Genomic DNA, 18986 nt, shown 5'->3' on the forward strand with positions numbered 1-18986 from the left:
TGGATAAATAATGAGCATCGACAGCACTGTAGGAAGTGGTTATTTATCCTAAATCAACCCTCAAACAACCTCATACCCTCTTTCTTGGAATCAGTGTAGTGCTAGAATTTCACATTTCAGCAATACAATCTATGTCTTCACCACAAGTGCTAATTATAGAGCTCAGCTGCTGCTTCTTCTCTTTTTAAAGCAATTTACCATTGTTCTCATACAGTCTAGCGTTAACTCACCTATATTTTCAGCTGAGTAATGTATCCCACACTTCCTGACCAGAGCTGCTACACGGTATTGCTGTATGGTCTTTCAGGGAATGTAGTAGTGAAGCCCATCTGTAGTCATATTTCTGCATTGCCAAAGTTCTGTGCAATCATGGTGCAGTCAGTCTGTTAATTTTCCCTCTGACATGTGCATGTCAGTACTAAATCTCTGCATCTGTAAAACCCTTTGGGATCCCTGACAAAGAAGGACTCTATGTAAAGGTCAGATTAATAACTTTCTTCTTGAGCAAAAACATTTTAGGAGAATTTAAAGAGACATGCAAGTCTAGCATTCTGGAAATTCTCACAGCTGCTGTTTGCTACCAAAACGCTGTGCTGCTTAGAGTCATGTGTGTTCACATGATCTGCTAAGCTGGGAGCTGAGGGCTGTCTCTTGCTCTTGAACTTTTCCCTCCTGCACTTTAAGATCTGCCCAGCAATGCTTTTATTGTATACTGCTGAGTACATGAGCACGCATGTAAAGGGCATGTGATGGCTGTCACTTCTAAATGGTTTATAACTAGTCTGTCCTTTATTACCATTTCTTTGGGTATTGAAATAAATTCATTAAAAGTTCAGGACTTCTTTTTTAAAAACAATCAAACCAAAAACTAAAATGCAACTTAGACCACACTTTGCCTTACATGGCAACCACAGACAGAGTAAAGGAACCACATGTTCAATTTTCATTTTTTCTAGATATGAAAATATGTATGCTAATTATCTTTAGAGAGTATTTATATCAATTTTGCTTTTCCAGGACTCAATACATGGAACATACCTCATACAGGCTATAATGTTTTCAAGATTTATTTAAAGGCTAGGACAGAATGGAATACTAATAATATTGTTGCAGGCTTCCTGTGAGTAACAAACAAAGCATTAACTCCTTAGAAATACATGAAGCTTACAAACTGAAACTCTGTCCAACCCTATAGTGATGAGCATTTAGAAATAAAAGCAATCATTATAAGAATAACATAACCCATCCAAGTCCACAGGTCAGTCAGCTTTCTTTTCTGTGTTTTAACAGGAACTGTGGCATCAGCATAGGGCATTACAGGGGGATTAATGACTAGCTGGAATTAATGGCCCTGGGGCTATGCCTGAGGCGATCAACTCCTCCCACCTACTCACTAATCCCAGGAGATACTGTAGTCTCCGTTGGAGCATTAACATCCAACTTTTTTATAAAATCCTTTCTGCACAGAATTTTTGTGCTTAGATTATTTGGAGGACTTTATATATACATGTGAGCAAAAATACAGTGAATTAGGGAGAGCATATTGAGGTGAAAAGCAGTATCAGTGCCTTCAAGAGTATGTTTAATGGGAACAAATGTTCTCAGATAACAAAGAATGCAAGTGGGCTTGTATTTTTGATCACATGCTCTCTGTATATTTGAGGTGAGAGCTATATTGCATTAACAGCTTTCTGTTAGTCTTCCAGTGCTCCGGCTCCTTCAGAAAGTCTGTGCTTCACCCCTGCTCAACTTCCTTATTTTGCAACACCCCACACCACTACCACTACTATCACCACTGTTGTATAAATGCAACAGAATCTTTTGGATAGGTGCTAGGCACTTTCAAAATTGGCCATAATGCATGTACAACAAAGATAACAACCATTTTAGTCATCATTGCCATGAAGTTATTAGCACACTACAGATCTTAATTTGAAAAAAAAAAAAAAAAAAGGTGATAAATCATATGTTACTTTAATTCCTGGCACAGTCCTCAGTTACATTTTTTTATTCCTCACCCAAAAAACTCCATTTGCAAGCATTCACTGCCTGCCTCTTGGCATAGACAGCAAATACATTACAGACTTTCAGCAGTTACACTTGCATGAAGTACTGACTGTTCTTCTCAGGTGAGTTCACCAAAACTGCAAAAGCCCCTTCAAATCTGGACCCTGGATATTCTCTTCCCCAGAAAAGCATTGCTCTGAAGAATAATCCATTTGACTGAGATGCAATCTGGAATGTTGCCATTCACCACAGCAGTAATTCTTGACATGACTAGCAACAAATGAAATTGAGAGAGGTCTCTCTGACTGCTGAGCACTACATACTAACTCTCAGCAACCTGAGCTCCACACTTACATTCAAATACTCTCTACTAACATACAGCCTACCTATAGAGTAAAGAACTCAGCAACCAGAAACAGTGTTATCACATGGTAAAAAAATAGGCTGTCTCATGTGTTTAAGCTTCCAGCTTGCTTGCACGGTTATCAACCACTCTTGGTCAAATTCTCCACCAAATGCACGCAAGGGCTTTCCCACTGAAGCCTATGTGGTCTGTGCATACTTATCTAGATTATAGAGGACAAAGTTTTGATTCTTGTAGCCAAATGTTGAAAATTTTCATGATTACATTTAATTTTTTTAAGCTCCTGAAAAATCTAATCTGTGCTTGTGTGTTCAGACACAGATCCTGTACCAGAACATGATACTGGCTATAACAGTTAATTGTGTATGTAGCAATACAGCAAAAGTAGTAACAGACATGAACCAACCATATTTGCCACCCTGTTGTTTCAGAATTGTCCACAGATTACTTTAATATTAAAGGCATAGATCTGTACTGAAGTATCTCCCCACTGTGAAATGGAGCTGGCAATTTCATCACTGCTTATCGTGGCCTGGGGAAATTGTGCATTTGTGTGGAATTATCAGTTTTCCATAGCCTTTCACTGTCTGCAGATTTTTCGTTGCAGTGATGGAGATGTTACTGGGATGGTTAACTTCCTTCCCCTCAGAAAGAGATAAAAGCTGAAATGACAGAGTTTCTGGCAAGAGAATTTCTGGCAAAGGAAGCAAAGTAGGAAATGCAGCTCCTGATATAATACAGCCCACTCTGTCTCGTCTAAGAGGCTTGCTGCCTGGGTATTTCTCAAATCTCTTTGCTGGATGAAAAATTGCCAGGGTTTAAAACATCTGAAGCTTTCCTGTTATGAGAATTACGTGCTTTACAGATCATGATAAATCCTGACTAAAATATGAAAGTGTCAGTGTTTCAAACAGTTCCTTCCCTTCAGTGAGGTTACATTTACAGTGCAATGAGTAGACTTGAATTACAGGGTCCTTTTTCTCTCGAACAGTCTGAAAATATATGTATATATTGTATAAATACATATTTGTTCAAGCACCAAACAAAAATGATGAGAGACACCTCCCTGAAGGAATTACTCAGTCCCTCAAGAATTTTCCTTGCATTATTCCTCACACCTTTCTTTCTGTCTCCTTCCATCCTCCCACCACTCATCATCTGTCCAGGGAAAATAGTGCCAGGTTATTTAATGGCCTTGTTATCACAAGAAGTTGTTATGGTAAGTTGGTAAGTTGAGAAATGGGGTTTGTATGGACTTGTGGTGAAAAGTGCAACCAGAGACTCCACCCCTTCTGCTCCTAAATTCAGCTGGAGTCACTGAGGAAATACAAAACAGAGGCAGGAACACGGAGTTTTAAAAAGGGCATTGGCAGCATAGTACTATGACTAGAAATAAGGAACAACCACCCATACTGCTCTGCCAGCTCAAACTGGAAAGCTAATTGGGACATGGCCCAAATGTAGTACCAGAAGTCACACTATACTTCTCCCACGGCCTTGATCTCTGTCACCGATGCTAAAGGTGAATTCTACATTTTATTGCTCACTCTTCCTTTCAGTGATTGCTCCCTCCATCTTTTAGTTATCTGTTTAGTTTTTCAGCACAAAAAAATCCTGGCATTGCCATTATGGGCTCTGAGCCATCTGAGCAATCTTCTTAAAATACACTAACACATCATCCATATGGTTATCCAATATGTAACTATTTACTTTCCAGGATAATAACAGAGAGGTAACAAAAACTGTTAAAAGCTTCACAAAACTTCACGAGACATTATCGCCCTAATTAGGAGTCTATGACTTTCACTGAATAGCAGAGTTATAGACATCAGTCTGCATGATCCCTTTTTTGAACATATTTTCATTATAAGTCTCCCTTAAACAAGACTGAAAGATCAGACGAGTGGTTGTCCTTAGGAGCTACCCGTTTGAGATCATTGTTATGTGTGTCCCAGCAGAGTTTGATGCCATGCACTTCACTATATTCTGGAAGAAATCCACTTCAAACAGCATTTAGCAAGGCTGGGAAGACTATCTGAAAGCTAGAAGAAGAGATACCAAGGAAATTCCTTTCCAGGTATGGTCTTCTTCCATAATAGCTTGTAACTGTTAAATGGTTTTCAACACAGGTTCCAAGATTTGGTTAGAGGACCCAATCAAGCTATAAAATAGTTATACTTGTAAGCTGTAATTGGTACTATTTCTTTTATAGTCAACTTACATGTAAAATCCTCTTGCCCCCTCCAGAGATTCATTGTTTCCCTAGAAGAAAATGATACTTGGATGAGAGTTCACTTTGTCGAGACAGTTACCACATATATTCTCTTCACAGCATGTGCAACACTGTCCAAGGGCAAAGTTGTTTATCACAACTTTCTAAGTGTACTTCAGGTGGTAACTGATGCTGTGAAAGCACCGGAGTTGACCTGTGACTACTTTATACACTGTAGCTTGTGAGTTAAGGTTTTATGCCGGAAGTTGGTTGTGCTACAGAGTATTCCAGATGCAACTCAGTGGATGGATTAGTGATTATTGAACTTGTGGAAAAAATCAATGAGCTCTTAGGCCTGCATGTATAAAGCAAGTTGGGAGCTTTTCTTGCATACTTCAAAGATCTACAGTTCTTTGGTCTCTCTGGATAGTTGTGAAATGGTATCTCCTTTTATCAGTAGTGACTAGAGCCCAGAAAGGAGGAACAGGAAGAAGGAAAGCTATGTCACTCCTTGTCCTGGCCAGCAGAACTGGTAAGCTTCAGTATGGGAACACAACATATTCATTGCAGCAACACAGCAGTACACTCTCTCCTTTGGTATCACAGAACTTGAAGGGCCTCAGTTTTCTTTTGCAACCAAGACAGAGATAGTAGAGGCCAGACTTTCAACTTTGAGTGTAAGTTGTACTGCTTTGTAGACAGAAAACTAGAAGAAATGCTATTTAATCAAAACAGTTTGAACCCCTATGATTATATTCAGGCATTTTTCTCAGGACAGCCTTTTGTTTGTGTGAGATACCACCACAGGGCTCATGCTGGTTTAAGGTTTCAGGCCCTGCCTTGGTAACATTGGTTAATAGGAGCTTTTCCATTAAACTCAATGGGAGCAAGAATATTTTGTATGATGTTTGCCTGAATATCGTAGGTATAAGCAAATTCAATACACTGAAATTGGCATCAGGGAGCCCCCTGCAGCTCTGAAAGTGCAGGGCTTAGGGTCCATTAGCACACTTTTCTCTAAAGTACAAGAAACTATAATTAGCATAAATTTATTGACTAAAACTGAAGGTGGAAATGAAGACCAGGCTGGAATCTAGTGAAAGAGCTTACAGGTAGCAGTGAAACTCTCAGCATAATAAACAGATAAACTCAGAATTTCACTCTAGATGAAGAGGATGTGCCTTGTTTTGACTAATGGAAACTGCATCCAAGACCAAGTTCAGGCTACAAAAGGCACTCAATAGACTTTTGTCTCTTCAACTAAAAAGGAAACTTAAAAGAAGCAGTAACCTAAATCCAGTTTTGTCATATGCAATACAATTCACTTAGCATCTAATTTAAGTGTGACTGTATTATGAAACTTCACAGAAACACACAGAAGCAAATGTTTGTTTTAAGATCACAATATGAACACAACAGTAGACTATCTTAGCAGACATAGCACTTCTAACTGTTCAAAACAACTTTGGTAGGAATCTTTACAAATTATGTCCAGTTACAAGAAAATGAAAACTACTTACTTGTTTCATTATCTTTGTAAACAAGAATAATCTCCTGCTGCTCCAATGAACATAGATCACAGTAAAAAAGTATGCCTCTATTTTACCAACAGAAGCCCAACTCCGTTAAGAGGAGCCAGATTGATTATATTATTGTGTCACATGTGAAAGAAGAATACTTCACAGAACAAAAATATAGGAATCTTTGCCATGGTGCTTACAACTTAATACCACATTGGATACACTAGAACAGAAGTAACAAGGTCAAAGAAATCACCAATCCTCTTTGCTTCCTGTTGCTGTACAGCTTTCCTCTCTTTTCGTATTTGTTATTTTGTAAGTCAGACTGTTAAAGCTATGGGTTCCCAATGGGACCTCAGCTTCAGGGGCTGAGTACAACTGAGAGCCTGTGTGATCATGCATATGCATATTTTGTACAAAAATAAACTCTCTACTTGGTCCATGTTTCATCTGCCAGTTGGCCGGGCTGGTTATTTATTCTGTTGGGAAGAATGAGCATCCTTTTTGCCATAAAGCCTTACCTTCCCCTTTCTCCATTCCCATCTATCATTCTTGTAGTGAAGTTGCAACTGTTAATACATAAACCTTAACTTTTGTTTTGGCTAAGACCTACACAAAATATCTGTGTCTCAAGACCTGAAACTGGCCCACATTCTGAGTATTTTAGTTCTGTGAAGGGGACAATAGCCATACAACTATCCCTACATTTTTCAATTGCCACAAAAATAAACCATTTATAGACTAAACACATGCAGGCTACTTCTGTTTCAAAGGCTCCTGTTATTATATTTGGCCATACATACACTATAAAATAAATGGATGTTACTCTGTATCTTTACACTTACTTTACCAAGTTCCTAACACTGAAGCATCCTTCACTCCTCCTTTCTCATATTTCATAAATTTGTTTGCTTGAAGCCCCTATCTTTTCCTAAAAATAACTAACTAAATAAAGCATTATTGGGGTTTTTTTAGAAGTGCTTCCAAATTTCCCTCACTTTCAGACTGCACAGCAAGACCTGTCTTGGATTTCCCTGCCTCTTTCCCTAAAGCCATGAGAGCGAGCCTGAGATTCCACATCAATAGCTTTTACTATATATTTTTTCACTTTGAACAAAGCATCACCTTAACATCTGAACAGTAAAATTCCACCTTTCTTTTTCATTTTTCCATGCATTATTTAAACATGCTGCTCTGAATTCTACAGTTAGGGTATTCCTGGGTAACTACAATCAACATCTTTATTGTCTGATACAGCAGGAAATGTGGGCTATCCAGGATAGTTTCAGATATTTGTTTGCTGTATAGTAGCCTCAATTTAAATATGATAATCTAATTTAGTAAAAAATGAACTGAAATCAGATTTACTGAAAAAACTTTTAAATTTTAATTTTCAGACTAGCAATCAATGCTTATTCAGTTTCCATCTTATCCCTGCCTTCCCTTTTTGCAGATGCTTAAGTGACATTAAATTAAACAATTGCACAAATTTTTAAAAATGTAGGAAAATTACCAACTGCATTTAATTCAGGAATAAAAAGGTCTAGAGAAACTACTCTTTATGAGCATTTTTCTTAACAGAAAGAATAAAAAAATGCAAAATTTCTCATGGCAGAAGTAATATATATCTATTTGTGGCATTCTGTCTTTCAAATCATTTTGAAACGTAAGATGACAGAAATGAAGAAGGGAGATCTCACTATCATCTCACACAAAACCTTACTCAATTTCTGAGATATGACTGTTAGGATTAAATATTAAAACATCTTCAAAGAACGAACTATGTTGAGACACAGTAATAAAGCCCATTATTATTCACAGACATAAACAGTATCAAACTATTATCTGCTTAGTATTATACTTAGCTCCATTATATTTCCCCTAAATCTATGCAAAATAAAAATATAATCGTGTAAACAACAATAATTACAACAGAAGGAAACAAAAAATAAAGAAATCTTAAACTTACATTGATGTGTTATTATAGGTCCTGCACAGCAAGTAGCCCTAAGGGTACATTTTAGGTTTTTTATCCATGCTCCGTTCTTGTTGATGTGACCACTTAGGCACATGGTCAAGTTGCAATCAGCTTCTCTCTTAGTGATGTATGAGAGCTGTGCTGATTTATCTAGTCCTTCTGCAGCAGATTAGCACTAATGTTTCTGCTTCTGCATCCTACCTTTCTTTAGCGGTAGACTCTGCATTATCATTGGCGATCTGAATTAAAGAGCCAGTGGATGTAGCACAATTTTTTGTCTTTCTGAAACCATTGCAAAGCAGGTAGTCTCACACAAATACCATGTTTTTATCCACTGAGCCTCTTTTTTAGTATCTTTGGTGAGAACAGTAGTCAGAGATACAGAAGAATGGTTCCAATAAGTCTGCTACAGTCTTTTTGTGATTTATTCTGTTAAAGGAATATTCTCCTATGCAGATGGCCCCAGGCAAGAGATGACTGTAATACACCAACATTTCAGCCAAAAACATGGAATTTTCACTTTGTAACACAAAGGTATTATATGCAGGCAGTGAAATTCTAGTTTATCCCAAAGAAGTGAGCAATTTGAAATTAATTAATGCAAAAAGGCTTATGAAAAAAAGCAAGTTAAATACCTTGTATGTTAAAGGTACTTAACATATAAACTCATTTGGTTAAAAATTATTTCAGTGCCTTACAGTGTATGAGTTCATCATGAATTCTCTTTTCTCTTTAGGATTGACATATTTTACACTATGGGATTGTCAAGTTCAGCTATTAAAAGTATTACAAAGAACCTGACTGAACCTTGTTGTTACTATTTTGACTTTCCAGTAAACAAGTAGTATTTTAGCAGTAAAGTGCAATTGTTAATTCATGATCTTTTAAATTCAAGACACCATGAGACACAGCTGTTTAAATTTTCATTAGGACTTTGAAAAATATTTAGGAAAAAATGAATGTCTTAGACCATCTAGTCTTAAAAATGTGAACATTCTGACAAGTTTGCTTACTGTCAAAATCACTCACATCACTGCTGTTCCTAGCTGTTATTCTTTCTGATCACAGAAGATAAGCATTCCTCTCTGGTTTTAAGAAACAAATGCCATACCTGAATATTAAACAAGAAATATGTGCCACTTAAACATTAGTAATATTTGAATAGCAGAAAAATTTCAGCTACTCATAAAGACCTATTCTCTTTCTATTATCAGCATTCATTTTAGAAAAACATTACATGGAGCATCTTACCCTAAACAGGAAACCAGGAAAGAAAGAAAGTAGGAAATAGAATTAACTCATTACTTTATAATAAACCCTAAAATAAAGAGGGGCTATTTTTGCTCGAATATGAAAGTCTGTTGTGGCAAAATGTGGCAACATCCATTGCAAAGTTCTTTCTGGATTACACCTGCCACAGGAGCACAGCAACCTTGGGGACAGAATGTAACAAAGACCTAAGCATGCTCACTAGAACAGGATTGTTACAAAGGCAGTTTTAGATCTAGGTGCGGGACTGTACATACTTCTTCAGGCTTCCCCAGCTTTCCTCCTCTTTTTGTGTGTTGTTGATAAGGAATGAAACAGGTGACTGCAGAAGGGCATGCAGAAGCCAGAGTGAGACTCTCCTGAGGAAAGGTACCTGAAAAAAGAGTTTTAAAGCATCCCCAATGCTAAGCTGCCAGCAGCTGGCTAAATGGAAACACTGAGGACCTGATGTACCTTCAACCTCATGCCCTCCCAGCCTTCAGGCAGCTCCTTGCAAATGCTGAGTTAGCATCTTATGATTTTGAATTTGATAAGTCTCTCTGGATGATAGGTGCCTACCACCACACATTCAAAGAACTGAAGGTCTCTATTTCAAGAAAGATAGAGGCAGGGTGCTGCACTTCCATCTGGCTTTGAATCGTCCTCAGGACTGGACTCATCCAAAGAGCAGTAATTCTACTTTCAGTTGCTTTCTCTGGGGAATGAGATTCAAATTCCCAACTCTCGTGCCTCAGGACAGTGTCCTAAAGAAATAGCTCTACTCCACTAGCAGTGCTCCAGCTAGGAGTGCTCATCCCCTTCTGTGGTGAAACGTGCTACAATACCAAAAAAGAATTCAAGATTCACTACATCAGAGACGGGACAGAACAATGCTGCCCTTCCCAACAGGCTTCCACCAACAAAAAGGAGCATGACGTGGATGTGCCAAAGAAAAGTGAAAAGTGCTGTCAATTCTAAAAGCAGTATCAGTTGTAAGGACACTTTCTCGCTAAGAACTGAGACAAAATTTGGACCCCATGGTTTCATGTAGGTCTTTGTTGTACTAGGAAAAAAGGTATTTAGCCAAAACACTGAAATCTGGTGTAGAAACAGCGTTGGAGCTGCTATTACAGGTACGCACAGAAAATTACTCTAAAAAAAGAATTCAACTCCATTTTAAACATATCAATTTTTTTGCCCCCAGACTGCCATTAGAAGTTTGTTCTGGAACCTCATTGCTCTGATGGTTAGATAGAAACTTCTAATGTACACTCCAGCTGCATTAGTACCCATCTGCTCCTGAGCAGCACTGTCCTTTAACAGTTTATTTCCCCTGAATGGTGGTCTTATGTATTTATAGACAGCAATCGTATTCCCTATCAGCTTTCACATCAACAGACTAACCAAGACATGCCCTTTTAGTCTTATCATATAAAACAGACACTCCATCTCACCATGGTAATCCTTCTCTGCACCTATCTCAGTTTGAGTTCATCTCTTCTAAACGTGGGTAAGCAGAACCATATATACTATGTTCCACTCAAGGACTTACCACAGAATTTATTTTAGTAGACCAAACAAACTGTGGTTTTAATACATGGTTGCAACAAAATTTAAACCTCCTACCATGTCATCGCCAGCAGCTAAAAACTACAACAGCTTTATCTGTGATGGAATTCTGACATATACCAACTGGGATGTGTTAATATGTATTTTCTCTGCTACACTACACGAGGCCGTGAAGTAAGAATCAACATCAATCTGCATTGACTTATGTCAAGCAAAAATATGAATATAACATTACTGCTGGCCCACTTGCTTAACTCCCAATTATTTACTGAAACAAAATGTTGGTTTAATAACATAACTTCCAGTTCTCTCAACAAATTGGTTCCATGTCTACTCAGCAGGGAGAAGAAAGAATAGCCATCGTACCACTGTTTGCCACTAAAAAGCATCATCTGTCCTTCCTAAGCCCCAGTGGTTTGCTTAAGTGTTACACACAAGCTATGCAAATGACACACTAATACTTCAAACATGCAAATGGATTATATGTATTTCTACAGGAAATTACTCAAGGCAATTGAGAGTGTAAAGTCAAACAAATTATCATCTATAATTGAAAACATGCGGGTAACTTTTAACTAAACATGACTTCTCTACTGAAAAAAACCCACATTACAACCTCACTAAAAGGGACAACAGCTAATTGGGGAAAAAAAGGAATGAACAAAACAATGTTTTGTAAAGAGGGTGTTGCTCAGGAAAAAAAATTATTTAAAAAGCAGACTTGTAAATGTATTTCTAATTTATTCTTGATTCCAAGCCCACTTCAATTTCAAGCAAATAAATACATGCAGGTAAAAAAATATGCAGGTTCTCAAAACCACAGATAAGATATCAGAGTGCTTGTTTATGCAAGTAACTGATTTGTTTAAAATGTCAAATATTAGATTGAGACAGGCAGGAAGTATTCTGGAGGTTAAATGATCAGTAAGATTATTCTCTGGGAGACATCTAAAACCTAGCAAAAACTACACAAAAAGCCCCGCCACAGAATGTTTAAGCCACAGTCTGAGTACCATCACAGAAAGGGCACCTAGCTGCTTGTGCTGAGGCCCCAAGAAAGCATAGTAAAGGGCAATCTCTTCAGTTGAGAGTCTGTGTGTTCAAGGAAGTGTTGCATATGATACACCTGGATGTTTATATCTTGTTCAACCATTCAACAATCACCAAAAAGCTTTCAGGAAACAAAAATATACTATCTATCTTCTCACTTTGCATATGGAGAAAGCAAGAGGGTAAAATTAAATGCCTTGATCAAAACTGGAAAGACTTACAATTTCATGAGACGGGTTTCTATGACCTGTCTTTCCGCACCTAGAAATCACAATAGCTGCATAGCAGAGCTGGCACATCTTAGGCTTTCCAAGGGGAAGAACACAGGAACTTACTGGTAGTCTGTCTAACCAGTGACAGCCCATTCCTCCCATGGAGCACGGCCATGATACGGAAAAATTAAGGGAATATACTACAAGTTTCAAACGCCCAACTCGGAGTTTGCCCTACATTTTAACCTCAGTCAGCAAATTATCCTAGGGATAATACAATTTATGCCAGCAAAAGCTCTTTTGCAACTATTCCTTATACCAGTCCTCCATTAAGCTAACTATACCACACAAAACCCGTTCTCCCAACCTAATGCTACGACATTTTCCCCACAACCCTGCCAGCAAAATTTTAGTATAGACCTGGCTTTAGTGAATAGAAGACCAAATAATCAATAATGTTTAGGGAAAATGAATCAGTAGGAACACTTTAACCCCAGGTATCCAATTTACATTTCAAGGCACTCTGCAAGAAAAACAGCAGGGAAAACCAAGAAAAACTCTCTGCAAGAAAAACAGGGACCTTTCTTTCAAAATAAAAGTTGAAATGGGATTTGAAATACAGAGATCCCTAAAAATCAGGGGAGTCTACTACCTGCAAACTGCACAGGTCACAACGTGGGCTATGTAAGCAGCAAGGATCAACTAAGAACAAAACAGAAGAGATTATATGCTGTCCCATGGGCTACAGAACCCACTTGCCAAACAACACTGCACTGAGAATCACTGGAAAAAGCTGAATAGATAGAAAGCACAAGCCTATATCTTATTCTCCTAAATAGCTAACAATCAGCCTCATGTTTTTCCTTAGAACAACAGCATTACAACGAGATTGAATTTCTCACTTTTCTCAAAATGGCCCTATATGTCTGCTTGCATTTTAGTGTCAGTGTTGTGAAATGTCTTTTTCCACTTCCCACATCAGATCAGACTACAGGTTGAAGACAAAATAAAGGATGACAGTTATAAACTGTCTTACTGCATGGCAACATAACATTGTAAGTGTTTTATTCCTTGCTTTCCCTTAAAGAATCTTTGGCATGCTGAATCTATCATTAAATGTATATTTAATAACCAAGAGAGATAAACTTAGCTTTAAAGCCTTCAAACACAGCCAGATGAAATAGCTTCCTCAATTGAGAATGGTACATCTGGCCACTGGACAGATAACAGCCTCACAAAAAGATGTTCAGCTTCAGAAAGCCCATGTGTAAAGGCCATTGTAAGACACATTTTAGACCACACTTAGAAAAAACATAAGAGAAGGTCAAAACCCAACTTGGGTGAAGAGAACAGGGAAAAATTGTTTTGGCAAATGTAGACAGCTACCCTAGGTATAGAGGTAACATTACATACAGTGAATGTGGGACAGGTTTCTTACCCAGAGATTAATGCCATGAGTTGTTCATTAGGTATTATAACTCTCTCCACCTGCAACTAAGTTTGGAATAAGTAAATCTAGACATACTAAGTACACTGTTTCTTTTCAGTGGGGGATTCTTTTAACATTTTATTTTGTTTTTAACAAGCCTGGATCTGATTATGAGAACTCGTGATACTTAGTGCATTTTTTTCACTTTTCTGTGCAGAAAAGCTTTTATAAGTTTCTGGTTCCTAGCATCATCCTTTAATCTCAATCAGTAAGACTTGTATAAGGCAGTTTTCTCAAAGAAGTGTGCTGCAAAAGGTAAAGGCAATCATGCACTAGTAAAAAGCCAAGAGTCCAAAGAGGAGATGGACGTGCTACTAAAACATTATTGAAAAATGAGATATGGTTGTTTAACATTACTGCATTTTGGAAATCAAAGACACTGTGAGAACATAAATGAGTAATCATCAGGAGGCCAACGAGCATCAGGTTTGTTGAGCGGGCACAGAAACAAGAGCTACTTGTTTCAGCCATGTCAGAGGGATGAGCACAACATTAATAATCAAACTTCTGATGAGCAATTTCATTCTGAAAACAGAATAAAGTTGCTTAGTATACTTTCACTTGAATATTTACAGAAATCCTGCATAGAAAGAGATTAGAAATAATTTCTACTAGTCATTGAAATCAACCGTGCATATTTTGAATACTGCAGCTTCTTCAAAATATAGTGTATAATTGTTATATTTCTGCTTTATCTTCCTGACCTTGATTAGCTGCTACTAAGCAGTTAGCCAGTCAATTGTTGACTGGAGAACAAAATGTGACATGAAGCAAAAAGGTGAAGCTGGAGCTGAGTTTGGGGTCACTCCTTCCTCCTCATGCTTTCTTGCAACATGGGCACAAAGGGATGCTCCACAAACTCCATAACACATCTGCAATATGTGGAAATAAATACTTTATCATATTCCAGAGTAATCAACAGTATTCACTGAGACAATAGATTATTCAGAATTTATGTTTTTTATTTATTTAATGATGTACATATTGAGAGAGGGGCAAATGTAGCAGAATAATAATCATGGTAAGAGGTCATTGTGCCAATAAAAACCTTAATTTGCTTTAATTTAAATGTTAGCAGATGTGCCAAAGAATAACGGAATGCAGGTTGCACCATTTTATGCTGTGGTGAATTTTGCCCCGGGGCAGCTAGGAATAACCCAGGAGAGGAATGAAAACAGGTGAGTAAGAGAGAAAAAGAATGGGAATTATATATGCTTGTCAATACCTTATATTCTAATACATTTTTCTTTCTTTCATTTGAGAGTGAATTTTCACAATTGATTCTGTAAACCTTTTCAATACCAGAACTGCAGTAATTTTCCCCTATTTTCCATCCAATGCACATGGATGGCATAATTTATACCACCACTAAACACTTTAATTCAGAGCAGGCTGTATCTAGGACCATGTACTAAGGTACCTTTCAATTAACATAAAACTAAAAATACTTGGAAATGACTTTTCAAGAGTGAAGCAGTAAATATCACTACAGTTAGATCAGAAAGCCCTCACTCATAGTTAACAGAAACAAATCTGTAAAGCAGCAAAACTGATTTAACTGAAGTTGGAGGCTTTACATGTGGGTTGCTGTTGGTTTTTTCTTTTAATCACTAAAGTAGTGGAAGAAAGGGATGCAGTAGCTGTCACGTATTTGGATATCAGTAAAATATTTAATAGTCATAGCTCATCTTAAAAAACCTGAAAATGCCTTGGGTAGAAGCACTGTCATGCAAATTAACAATTGGCTAAATGACTGCAAACAAAAGATAATGGAACATGGCAACACATAAAAAGGAGGTGTCTAAAGAAGTACTAAAGGGCTGGGTTCTGATTTTTTTTTTATTCATAATCTCAAAGGGATAATAAACAACTTGATAACATATTATGAAAACACTAGAGAAGGAGACAATAAAAATACTGGACAAAAAAAATATGTAATACATATATCTCTAGGGAATTAGCAATGCTGATTCTGATTTCCATTCAGAAAAATTCAATGGAGACATCGTTTATGTAGAGCTAGTGAGTGAGCAAAGTCTAGAAAGCAATAATCCTGAACATATTGGAGTATACAGCACACCTCCCACTGCCATAATTTCTTAGCTCTGCATAGTTATTTATGTAAGTTTAACTACAGTGACAGTCTTTCTTAATACAATAGCAAAATGCTGTTATCTCAACAATTATCAAATTCTGACATGTAAAACTGATAGTAAACATCAGATTAAGTATCTTCCAGATATACATGAAAGACAGGGTCATAGAAATTTGTGAGAGCTCATACAAAGAAGCATGAAGGCATTTCAGGAAAATTAAGAACAGTTACGTGATTATTTTTTTTTTTAAGTTATGATAAAACATAGACATGACCACAGTGTGCAAGTAGTGAAGGACATAAATACTGAGAACAAGGAGAAATCATCTCTGGGGCATGAAAGCAGTACACACAAGAACCAAAGAATGAACTCTGAAAACAAATTTCGGAGGGGTGTCCTGGTTTCAGCTGGGATAGAGTTAACTGTCTTCCTAGTAGCTGGTACAGTGCTATGTTTTGAGTTCAGTATGCAAAGAATGTTGATAACACTGATGTTTTCAGTTGTTGCTCAGTAGTGTTAGTCTAAAGTCAAGGATTTTTCAGCTTCTCATGCCCAGCCAGCGAGAAAGCTGGAGGGGCACAAGAAGTTGGCACAGGACACAGCCAGGGCACCTGACCCAAACTCGCCAACAGGGTATTCCATACCATGTGATACCACATCTAGTATATAAACTGGGGGGGTGGGGGCGGGGGATCGCTGCGCGGGGACTAGCTGGGTGTCGATCGGCGGGCGGTGAGCAATTGCACTGTGCATCATTTGTACATTCCAATCCTTTTATTATTGCTGTTGTCATTTTATTAGTATTATCATTATCATTATTAGTTTCTTCTTTTCCATTCTATTAAACTGTTCTTATCTCAACCACGAGTTTTACTTCTTTTCCCGATTTTCTCCCCTATCCCACTGGGTGGGGGGTGGTGAGTGAGCGGCTGCGTGGTGGTTAGTTGCTGGCTGGGGTTAAACCACGACAAGGGGAAATAGGAATAAATTTTTAGTAGCATGTGATGCACTTGGCTGTGGAATGTTTCTCCAAAAGCAGCACCCATTCACAAGCCATTTGGCATGGAGACCTAAAATGTGCAAAGACAAAACTTTAGAGAGCATAAAATACAGACCAATAGCTCTCCAGAAGGGAGATGGAGACTATGAATGGAATGAAAGAAATGGAAATAAAGATCTCATTAAATAAAGACATCATTTTATTTCCAAAAGAAGGGACAGAAGCAGTCCTGCTCTTGAAGACCAATGAGGAGGAAGCATGACAGTATGCTATGCTGTTACACTCCATTTTTACAACACATAAACAGTTCATCAAGGGCTCTTCAACAAGCTTCTCTGAAATAGCAGCTATTGGTCACAGCAAGAGAGAGAAGACATAGTATGTGGAGCCTTTTGCCACAGGCACAGCCAATTCTACTGTCCATTACTGCAATGAAATTAGTGTAGTTGCACAGGTTTGGCTTACTAACAAGAGTAAACACAACTTAAAGAAACTTCACCATCTTGTTTTAAGATTCCAAATAGTTAATCCATGCTGCTGCTCTCTCACCATGCAGAGTATCTAACAAAACAAGATCTTCCCCCCACTTCTCTTATGCAGCAGTTTGTGATTAATGGCTAGTGTAAATAGATGAGCACTGCTGTGGGAGTAAAAATGCCAAGATAAAGGTCCCACTACAGAAGGCAGCACATTCATGACCAGTAATGCTGCACATGCCCTGTTTACAGTTTGAAAATTAAACTAGCAACATTAGGAGATTTTCTTTTCTATAGTATTAAAACTTCAATACATGTTTCTATTTATTTTCATATTGCTGAGCAATCTCATTTTGGGGACAGTCACATGGGCATCTCTTACAGCAAATTCTACTCACACAAAGCAAGCCATTCAAAAATGTTCATGTAAAAAGAACACATCTAATATAAAGATAGCATTCATTATTACTTTAACAGCTTTAAAAGTAAGAGTTGCTTTTTCCTTCTGTATAAAGCTCTTTAGCATATTAAATTAACAATTTTCATTTGTACGTGTAGCAACAGCATTATCAGATAATGAAGATATGCATATGTAGACTGAAATAAAGAAGAGAAAGTTTTAGCAGTAAAGGTATACTTAAAAGGAAAAATCAACAGAAATGTTAATTGGCAAGGACAGAAGAAAAATGCTAAAGCTTTGCATTGGCTGGGCACAAGGAAGAATAGTCAATCACCGTCAAAAGCTACTTGCAACAGAACAGCATCACAAGGGTTGGTTTTTGTGGGTCTACTGTTTTCTCACACATTAAAAAGCATAAAATTCATACTAGCAGTGTGAATTTTTTTGTTAAATAAGGAGGAAAAACATAACTCATGGTCTGCTTCTGGATATCACAACCATTAATTACATTTTATTCAACACAGATTAACTCAGTTCTTATCCAAAGACATTGTCCAGTTAATGGATACCAGGAAAGGTAATTCATTCTGTAATGATACTTGGATTAACAGTATGGATGCCCATGTAAAATCAATCCCTTAGAGAATTCTTATGGTAGTAAAATCTGTATTCCTACCATTGCTAGGGCTCAAAGCATTTCCAGGATTTCCTGTGCCTCACACCTTTACATAATTTTAGAGTACAAAGGTGACAATAATTTATCCAAGTATCAATGCTTGCGGGCTGACTGGTAGCATGCATCATTTTCTGAAGTCGTATCAAGTAATTGTTCGGAAAGGTTAAAAGGCAGAAAAATCCACATTCTGTTGTTAAAACAGGAAAAGTCTGTCTCTTAGAATAAAATGACACAAAGTACATTTTGTATATGAGATCAGATGGAATTAACACCCTCTATAAGGCAACTCCATATGGCAGATGTATGTAAATACATCGGACAGAAACAACCTGCAAAGATGAGAGTTTGATGTGAACTTCTGTTGTAATCTCAAAGCATATAATCTTTCTACCATACCACAGCAACAGCATAGGTAAATGCCCCAGCTATTACATGCTCAGATTGAAATGTAGCTCTTCTTTGATAAAGCATTATGTGAAATAGGTACCTCCTCAGTAATCAAATCTGCTACTCCATCAGTGTATTCAGACAGATCTGCTTAACTGTCCACACTTTTACTACATTTCACTCCTTTAGCTCTGCAGAGAAAATGTACTAAGAAATACTAAGTGATGGCATAATTCTCACCAACTTCAACAGTGCAAGAATTATTTCCTAACTGATTGGTGATCCCTGGTTATCTAATAGGA

The 18986-nt window shown here is 37.5% G+C and overlaps 1 protein-coding gene across 7 annotated transcripts in view; it reads right to left on the reverse strand.

Moving 5' to 3' along the window:
- RAPGEF4 (Rap guanine nucleotide exchange factor 4) overlaps window positions 1-18986 on the reverse strand; it is a 161279-nt gene that overhangs the window by 106612 nt on the left and 35681 nt on the right. For 2 of the 7 annotated variants that reach the window (XM_052792503.1, XM_052792502.1), the window contains exon 1: window positions 231-453. The exons of 3 other annotated variants lie outside the window; for them this stretch is intronic. The gene's annotated coding sequence lies outside the window, so the exon portion shown is untranslated. Of the gene's footprint in view, window positions 1-230; window positions 454-4592; window positions 4634-8072; window positions 8274-18986 lie in introns of those variants that run through there. 2 more of the 7 variants (XM_052792500.1, XM_052792499.1) reach the window with 2 other exon arrangements.

The sequence above is a fragment of the Harpia harpyja genome, chromosome 7 (genome assembly GCF_026419915.1).
Source record: "Harpia harpyja isolate bHarHar1 chromosome 7, bHarHar1 primary haplotype, whole genome shotgun sequence".
Classification (NCBI taxonomy): Eukaryota; Metazoa; Chordata; class Aves; order Accipitriformes; family Accipitridae; genus Harpia; species Harpia harpyja.